The 9,732-nt window shown below is 39.7% G+C and overlaps 1 pseudogene; it reads left to right on the plus strand.

Moving 5' to 3' along the window:
* LOC126077543 (alcohol dehydrogenase 1-like) overlaps positions 1–9,093 on the plus strand; it is a 30,757-nt pseudogene extending 21,664 nt beyond the window's left edge.
* Positions 9,094–9,732: the final 639 nt, after the last annotated feature.

Consider the following 9,732-nt stretch of genomic DNA (forward strand, 5'->3'; position numbering starts at 1 on the left):
TTTAGCCCATTTAAATCAGGAATGAAGAGCCAAGAAATCTCACCTGAAATTTTAGGAACAATACGTTGCTTGATTTCTGCTTCCATGAGCCTTCTTTGTGATTCAAGTAAAATGAAATCCTTGACAACAATCAATCTTTTCTCCTTTAACATGATGTTGTTTATTGGTCCAGTTGTGAGGGTTTTTGTTTTCTTTACTTTGAGTTGTAATCCATACTGAAGGCTCTGGTCTTTGATCTTCATCAGTAAGTGTTTCAAGTCCTCTTCACTTTCAACAAGCAAGGTAGGGTCATCTGCATATCACAGGTTGTTACTGAGTCTTCACCCAATCCTGATGCCCCATTCCTCTTGATATAGTCCAGCTTCTCAGTTTTTTGCTCAGCATACAGATTGAATAAGTATATTGAAAGGATACAACCTTGAAGCACTCCTTTCCTAAGTTTAAACAATGAAGCATACCCTTATTCTGCTCAAATGACTGCATTTTGATCTATGCACAGGTTCCTCATGAGCACAATTAAGTCTTCTGGAATTCCTGTTCTTTGCAATGTTATCCATAATCTGTTATGATCCAGTCGAATGCCTTTGCATAGTCAATAAAACACAGGTAAATATCTCTATGGTATTCTCTACTTTTAGCCAAGATCCATCTAACCTTAGCAATGATATCGTTTGTTCCATATCCTCTTCTGAATCTGGCTTGAAATTCTGGCAGTTCTCTTTTTATGTACTGCTGTGTATTAGTCATCTAGTGCTCCCATAACAGAAATACTATAAGAAGAAATATGATAGTAGGCTAGAGGTCCAAATTCAGGGTGTCAGCTCCGGGGGAAGCCTTTCTCTCTCTGTCGGCTTTGGAAGAAGGTCCTTGTCATCAATCTTCCCTGGACTAGGAGTTTCTCTGCACAGGAATCCCAGGTCCAAGGGACACACTGTGCTCCTGGTACTGCTGTCTTGGTACTATGAAGTCACCACTCTCTGCTTGCTTTCCTTTCCCTTTATCTCTTGTAAGATAAAAGGCGGTGTAGACCACACTCCAGGGAAACCCCCATTACACTGAATCACGGATGTGACCTTAGTAAGAGTGTTACAATTCCACCCTAATCTTCTTTAATATAAACTTAGAATCACAAAGTGGAGGACAACCATACAATACTGGGAATCATGGCCTAACCAAGTTGACAACTATTTTGGGGGGAAAAATTCAGTCCATGAAATGCTGCAACAGCTTTTGAATGATCTTCAGAAAAATTTTACCTGTGTGTGCTATTAAAGATATTGTTTGATAATTTCCACCTTCTGTTGAATCGTCCTTCTTTGCAATGGGAACAAAAATGGATCTCTTGCAGTCAGCTGGCCAGGTAGCCATCTCCCAAATTTCTTGACTTAGATGAATGAGCACCTCCAGCACTGCACCCATTTTTGAAACATCTCAATTAGTATTCCATAAATTTCTGGAGGCTAGTTTTTGCAGCTTGGACTTTTTCTTTCACTATCATCAATTCTTGATCATATGCTACCTCCTGAAATGGTTGAACATTGACCAGCTCTTTTAAGTACAGTAACTGTGTGTATTTCTTCCATTTCTTTTGGCACTTCCTGCATCATTCAATACATTCCCCACAGAACCCTTCAATTTTGCAACTTGAGGCTTAAATGTTTTCTTCAGTTCTTCCAGCTTGGAAAATATACCTAGAGTGTTTTTCCTTTTTGTTAAAGTATTATAATGAAATGTGCAAAGATCTGTAGTTAGACAACAAAAAGGGAAGAATGCACTCAGTATTTCTTAAGCTGATAGAATTGAAGAAAACATTCAAGCCTTGAACTGCAATACTAAAGGATTGCATAGGCAAAATATTGAACAACACAGGAAGGACCAAAAGAAGACTTAGGGAGAACTGATTGACATTCAGCCATTTCAGAAAGTAACAGATTATCAAGAACTGATGGTATTGAAGTAAGAAGTCCAAGTTGCACTGAAGGCATTAGTGAAAAACAAGGTTCCAGGAATGGACAGAATACCAATTAAGATGTTTCAACAAACAGATACAGTGCCGGAGGTGCTCACTTGTCTATACAAAGACAGTGAAAAGACAGCTACCTGGCCAATTGACTAAAGAGATCCATATTTGTACCCATTCCAAAGAAAAGTGATTCAACAGAATTTCGAAATTATTGAACAATGTCATCAACATCACACACAAGTAAAATTTTTATAAGACTGTTCAAAAGCAGCTTCAGCAGTACATCAACAGGGAACTGCTAGAAAATCAAGAAAGGTTTAGAAAAGAACGTGGAATAAATGATATCATTGCTAACATTAGATGGATCTTGGCTGAAAGCAGAGAACGCCAGAAAGATATTTACCTGTGTTTTACTGACTATGCAAAGGCATTTGACCCTGTGAATCGTAACAAATTATGGATAACATTGCAAAGAATGGGAATTCCAGAACACTTCATTGTGGTCATTTGGAACCTATACATAGACCAAGAAGCAGTCATTCAAGCAGAATGAGGGGATAGTGCGTGGTTTAAAATCAGGAAGGGTGTGCATCAAGGTTGTATCCTTTCACTGTACTTATTCAATTTGTATACAGAGCACATAATCCCAGAAAGTGGACTATATTAAGAGGAATGGGGCATCAGGGTTGGACAAAGACTCATTTAATGACCTGCGATATACAGATGACACTACCTTGCTTGCTGAAAGTGAAGAGGACTTGAAGCACTTGCTGATGAAGATCAAAGCTAACAGCCTTCAGTAAAGGTTACACCTCAACGTAAAGAAAACAGAAATTCTCACAAAGGGACCAATAAGCAACATCATGGTAAATGGAGAACAAACTGAAGTTATCAAGGATTTCATTTTGCTTAAATCCACAAACAGCACCCATGAAAGCAGCTTACATCTTTTCCCCTTCCAAATGCCTGTCAGGTAAATATTGACCATATTGCCTTGCCAAGTCTTTTGGCCAGTAAAATAAGAAATTGGGACTGGGTGATTTCTGAGCTCTTGTCAATTACAACATTCTTTTTTAGGTCCTACAAAATGTGGGGGATGGGACACTGCCTTTGTGGTGAAATGAGACACTGAATGTCTTACTCAAACTCTGTTTGTCCCTATTCCTTTCTATAGTAACCGAAAGAATACGAGCTTCTGAATCAGATGGTGGCTTGGGATGCTGCCACTGCCACTTATTTACCAGCTTCATGAGAGCCTCGGAAATGGTGTGACTCTCTGCACCTGAATAACCGGAATCCCCTGGTTTTAATGCATGGCTTTATGGCTGACCACTTAACCTAGTCCAATCCAATATTATCTTCTTCCTGAAAAATCTGAACTGAGCGACAGAGAGATTCTAGTTAAAAGAGAGAAGAATTGAGACCAAGGTTTATTCTGAAAAGAAAAGAGTAAGAGAATGAGCATGTACATGAACACTAGAGAAAGAGAGACAGAGAGACCCCAGAGAGAGAGAGATATGATAGCCTGTTAGTCCCTGATGTTCCAGTCATTGTTCAAGGCATGTCTGGCCCTGCCACCATTCCTACTTGTGCTTTGACACCTTATGTGGTTGCCTGTTATATTCATACCATAAATCTCTTATTAACAGTGTCCTGGGCATATTTTTGTTATTGAAACCGACATCTCTAAGAAAGAACATTAAGGGATCTATAATCTCTGTGCTTCTCTTACCTCATCCATAAGATGGGAATAATAATAGTACCTTCCTTTTGGGGTTGTTCTGAGCATTGTATGTGATAATATATGAAAAACTTCTAGTAGAGTTCTGGAAACATGGTAGGTACTCAGTAAATTGTGGCCATTCAATTCTTGCAAATTCATGCCTCATAAATAAGCCATCAATTTATTAAGAATTCAAATTATTTCGGATACCCTATCATGCCCCATTACTCTGGTAAACACACCAATCTAATGAGTCTTTCACGTTGATTGAGACAAGGAGCTTCCTTGATACCACCCAGGCCATCTGAAAAGTGGTCAGATTCCCTTCCTTTGTGCTGCTCTCCAGAAGACAGAAAGAGCAGAGCAGGTGTCATTCTCTAGAGTAAGTGCCTATTCCACAGTGATAAGACTATAGTGAGAAAATCGAAGGCCTTTCTCACCTCTCTCATTGGTAGATGTAGAAGCTGACTCATGGTGACTCCATATGTGACAGAGTAGAGCTGTGCTCCAAAGGGTTTTCAGTGGCTGATTTTTCAGTAGATCACCAGCCTTTCTTCCATGGTACTTGTGGGTGACTCAAACTTCTAAACATTTCAAGTAGCAGCCAAGTGCTTTAATAATTCTGATTTTACTTGGCCTGGGAATAAACTGATGGGTGTGGCTTAAAGATCCCAGATCACATGTGTAGAATTGGGCATTACTCAGGCAAACAGAATATCTGTCCACTGTACCTGCTTGTGTGCTTCAGTAGGGGGAAGTCAGCAAGAATTCACTGGTTTCCTGAGCTGCACAGAACAGAAACAAAATGAGCACCAGCAGCACAGCCGGAAAAGTAAGCAGTAAAACAATTACTTTTGGAAATATATTCTCATTAATACAAAAATTAAAAGGATACAGTATTTAATGAATAATTTAAAATTTATATCTAACTTAGAAACAATATATACCGGCATGCAATATTCTATATATGCTACATATACAGTATATATTTAACTACAGTGGAAGTAGGCGATTCCTATATATCTGTAATAGGAAGGCATGACATCTGTATCTATTGAAGTCTTTCTTTCCTAAGCAATTAAATAAATGCTCAGTAGTTACCCAAACTATACCAAACTTGTTACTCTTGAATCGATTCTGACAAAGCGACCTAATACAACAGAGTAGAACTGTCCCACAGGGTTTCCAAGGAGAGGCTGGTGGATTTGAACTGCCAGCCTTTTGGTTAGCAGCCCAGCTCTCAGCCACTGCACCACCAGGGCTCCTCAGTAGTTACAGTGATAGTTTATTCCATGCTAATCATAACTAGTTTGTAAATATAATGTGTTTAATCAAGAAGTTATATTTATATTAAGAAACCATAATTTAAAAAGCATTATTCTCTGTAATATTGTTTTTATGAACATAAGACATTTCAGTCTCACAAAAGTTTTATGAGAGGAATTTGATTCAGAGAACTTTGAAAGCTCCTTTGAACCTTACTATAAAATCTCTTACCAAAGCCATGTTTATCTTAAAGCATTAGTATCAACAAGATTAAGCAAACTAACATCAATCAATATGAAAGTTCTGACTATAACGGGTCCACTATTGCACAATTCAGAAAATTTCCATGGCAAATCCATGGAGCAGTATCTTCTCCATACAAATGTCAGCATGGAATTTATAGAAAATTAATACTGATATAATTTTAATCCCTTCTTAGCACTAGGAAGAGAGATATTTGGTTCCAAGTCTTCCATAGATTCATGCTTATTTCCTCAATGTTTTCACAGGTGCAGAGAAATGCATAGAGTCATTCAGTATAATCAATTCATGTCATTTAATTGCAAAGCGCTGTCATGTTAGAAGTGGATCACGTAGTGTAATACCTTCATAAAAAAACAAACAAACCCGTTGCCACCAAGTAGATTCCAACTCATAGTTTCCAAGGAGTTTCCAAGGAGTCCCTGATAGATCCGAACTGCTAACCTTTTGGTTAGCAGTTGTGGCACTTAACCACTATGCCACCAGGGTTTCAAATATCTTCATAGGAAAACCCAATTTAAATATTCTGAAGTTTCTGCACAGACGCTCTGTGACTCCATAGGCCTGCATCAGTAAGATTCTTTGGGAATCACATAAGTGGCCAATGGTCAGTTTCCTTATTCCAAGTCTACTTATTTTCCTTAAACATTAATCAGCACTTACAATGGAATGTTACATTTCAAATGAGAAATAGTGAGAAAAGGGAAAAATCGAACATGCCATAACTCAGTTTAAAAGACAAAATAGAGTTCATAAAGCAAAAGAGTAAATTAATTGTATTAATGAAAATAATAAATGATGAAATGGAACATCAATCCTTATTCCTGAGGTGCACTGTCAATAACTTTTAGCTTTGTGAAAACACTGCAGATATGTTTAGCCTTTCTGTATTTTATTTTCCTCAAATGTTAATTGGGTATTAGTAATAATATCTACCTCATAAAGTGGTTTTGAGACTTTAATTAACTCTGTAAAATACTTAGAATAGTGCCTGGTACATGAAAAGAACTCAATAAACACCAGTCACTGTTATTGTTACTGTTCTTTTGTTGTTATTTACCTTTTGTTAAGGTGTTTGGATACCAAAGGGTAGTGAAAAGATAAGACTGGATTGATCTTAATTCTCTACAAAGCCAACTTTGTGTAAAAATTACTCATCTGTAAAATAAGGTCAATAACCCAACAACAGTACCCTGGTAGCATAACTGTAAGGTATATAGACCACCTAGCAAGGCCACAATATGTCTGACACATGATGCCAGTTGCCATCAAGTCAATTCCAATTCATTGTGACTCCATGTGTGCTGGAGTATAACTTTGCTTCATAAGATTTTTAATGGCTGATTTTTTAGAAGTAGATTGCCAGGTCTTTCTTCCTTGGTGCTTCTGGGTAGACTGAAGCCACCAACCTTTCAATTAGCAGCCGATCATGTTAATCATTTGTGCCACATGATAGCTGTAGTAGTTAAGGTTATACGTCAACTAGCCTGGGCCATGATTCTTAGTGGTTTGGCAGTTATGTAATGATGTGTTTTGGCCATTATGTAATGATGTACTTATCCTCCACTTTGTGATATAATGTAATCACCTCCATGATATGATCTGATGCGATCAGGCAATCAGTTGTAAGGGGATGTGGACTGTACCCAATATATGTGCATGTCTGGGTAAAGCTTACTGGCTTTTGCTGAATCCGGATCCTGCATCTGACTCATCATCACCTTACCTCCAGCTCTGGGGACTTGAGCCACTAGTCTGCTGTATTGCCTGCCAATCTTGGGATTCATTAGCCTCCATAGCCTGTGAGCCAGCAGTCTGCCATCTTACTTGCCGATCTTGGGTATGTCAGGCCCTGAAGCCACATGAGTAAGGAGAAGCCTCCATCCTGACACCTGACCCTTGGATTTGCAACAAGGAAGACAGGTTTCAAAGTACATTCTCCGTCACTGAAAATACTCTCTTAACTTTTAAGGACATCTCTGGATAAGCTGTCCTATCCAAAAATTCAAACACACTGCTCGGCTGTTTTTAAATTATATATACACACACACACACACACACGTATATATATACCCGTATGTGAATGTGTGTATTTTCATTCTCGAGCTTTAAAGCTTTAAACTGTACTTTTTGCCTCAATTCTAATCTGGATGGGCTTCCTATGCATAAACTGTCTAACAATACAAGGCTGCAAATGTGTGAAGAAAATGAGAATCACACAAAAGTGTGGGAAGAGACACCCAAAGTAAGAGGAGAGCAGGCAAACAGAGAAAAGGAGAATCTGCCCTAGACAGGGAGGCAAGTGGGTAGCTTTTATCATAAAATCAGATTGTTTGGCTTCAACAAAGGATTGAGCAAGAGGGCAATTGATTTTATGTGAAGAGACATGACTTATTCTGTCAATGAAATAATGGTAACTTACAACTTCATGTACAAGCCAGCATTTGTGGGACAATTTCAGGACAGCATTAGTAAATACCAGCCATAAACATCGTTAGAGAAAAACTGTAATGTAAGAATGGCCCAAAATAATATATTCAAATTTATCTCTTTGTCTTATTATGGTTAATTCTGTTTCTTTCCTTGTGTTAATGATTGGGGTCCGTGCCCTGGAGCAGTCAAACCAATGAAACATACCCAAGTCAGAAAGAAAGACAAAGTTTTATTAGGAGGTGACACCAACCAGTGGGGGGGGCCAACAGCAACACAGGCTGTCCTTTATGGAGTCCTCCCAGAAGCATTTTTACATCAGAGCTTATATATCATTTTGGCAAGGATTACCTAATGTTTTTAAGCATGTAGCCCACCGATGGCCATATACATCACAAAACAACTAAAAGAAACTCTTTATTAAAATAAAGATATGCATGTCTGACATCTGGACTCTAAACTATATGTTTGTTACAGGCTGAAAAAAAATTTACATAAGAATCTCTCTGCTAGTGCAACTAGCCTGCCGGGCCCACTATGACCGAGATAAGGAGCAAGGAAGAAAGTTGCAAACCAAAAGTGCCAGGCAGCCTTACCCACTGCCATCTTGCAGGGTGAAGACCATTTCTGCAGAGAAAGAGAAGAAGAGAGAGAACAATGCTGCAGGAGCTAAGAAGGCTCCACACCCTTTTGGAGAGAGAACATTGCAGCTGGTGCAATAAAAAAATGCTTTTAGATTACTTAGAGTATTGTTATGCTGTTAGTTATGTGAAACTCTCAATCCGTTTTGAAAAGGAGAAAAAACCTTGTGAGGTATTATGGTCACACTTGTTTTACATGTTAAAAAAAATTTTTTTTTCTGTTTTTTCTTTGCGGATCAGAGGTTTTCATTTTTATGGAGCAGTTATTGTACAGACATGGGGCTAGATGCTGCACATACTAAGATGAAAAGACATAATCCCTGACTTCAAGAGTAGGGGGGGACTGTTATCATCTTCCTGTTCTATTTTCCAGGTAATAAAATGCAAAGCAGCTGTGCTCTGGGAGCTAAAAAAGCCTGTTTCCATTGAGGAAGTGGAGGTTGCACCCTCCAAGGCCAATGAAGTTCGTATTAAGGTAAAACTTTTTTTTACCCTTCCATTAAATTTTAAGTCTAAAAATTTCAGAGAATAATAAACAATGGAAACAACCAAAAATCCATGAAGATGAGCTTTGTATATAAATACAGTCATTCGTCACTTAATGTCCACTGTATGTTCTGTGAAACAGGACATTCTGCCATTTGGACATTGTGGGAACACCATATTATACACAGGCAGTCCCCAGGTTATGCACCCAGCCCCGCCTGCTGTTCTACCTGCCTGAGGAGCTGAAGCAGCCCTGGGCGGCAGCCCCTGCAGTAGCCTACCCGCCAGACAAATCCAGAGAGCTGTATCCACTGGATACTTGAGGCTGGCCTTGCTGGGGGTGTGGCTCGGAACAGGCCAGGCTGCTCCAGAAGACAGATTGGAACTTTGCACACTTCAGTGCCCAAGGCAGTGGTGTACCGGGTACGACGATGCATGGCATGGAGAGGTGGGCAATGGTACAGGGCGGGAGTGGTTGTGCACTCACAAAGGTGCGGGTGGTGGTGGCAGCCCTGGCTCCCATTGCCCTGTTGGTGTGGCCACTTCCTGATAATGTGCAGCCTCCACTGCTGACTACTACAGTAGGGAGACCACAAGCACTCCCGGCCCAGCTGGCGCCCCTCCTGCCCCCAGGGCCCCTGGCAGGAGCAGAGGAGATATGGCAGGCCATGCCCTGCACCAGGAGTGAATGGCTATACAGCTACTGGATGGGTGAGTGAAGCCAGAAATTGGGGAAGAAGGAGGAGGAGGTAAAAGAGAAGGTGCTGTGGTGATTGGGAGGTGCCCTGTGGCCCCGCTGCCTGTTCACTGTGAGGGTTTGGTGACTTTAAAACCATTAGGGGGAAATAAGAAACAAAAGCAGAACTTCTTTCTCTTAAGAAAAAAAAAAATTTATTGGTCCATAGACATATAAGTGGTCAGACGTTCCCCAAACAGTTTAAGCAACAAATGACTAAAGTGAT

The sequence above is a fragment of the Elephas maximus genome, chromosome 5 (assembly GCF_024166365.1).
Source record: "Elephas maximus indicus isolate mEleMax1 chromosome 5, mEleMax1 primary haplotype, whole genome shotgun sequence".
Lineage (NCBI taxonomy): Eukaryota > Metazoa > Chordata > Mammalia > Proboscidea > Elephantidae > Elephas > Elephas maximus.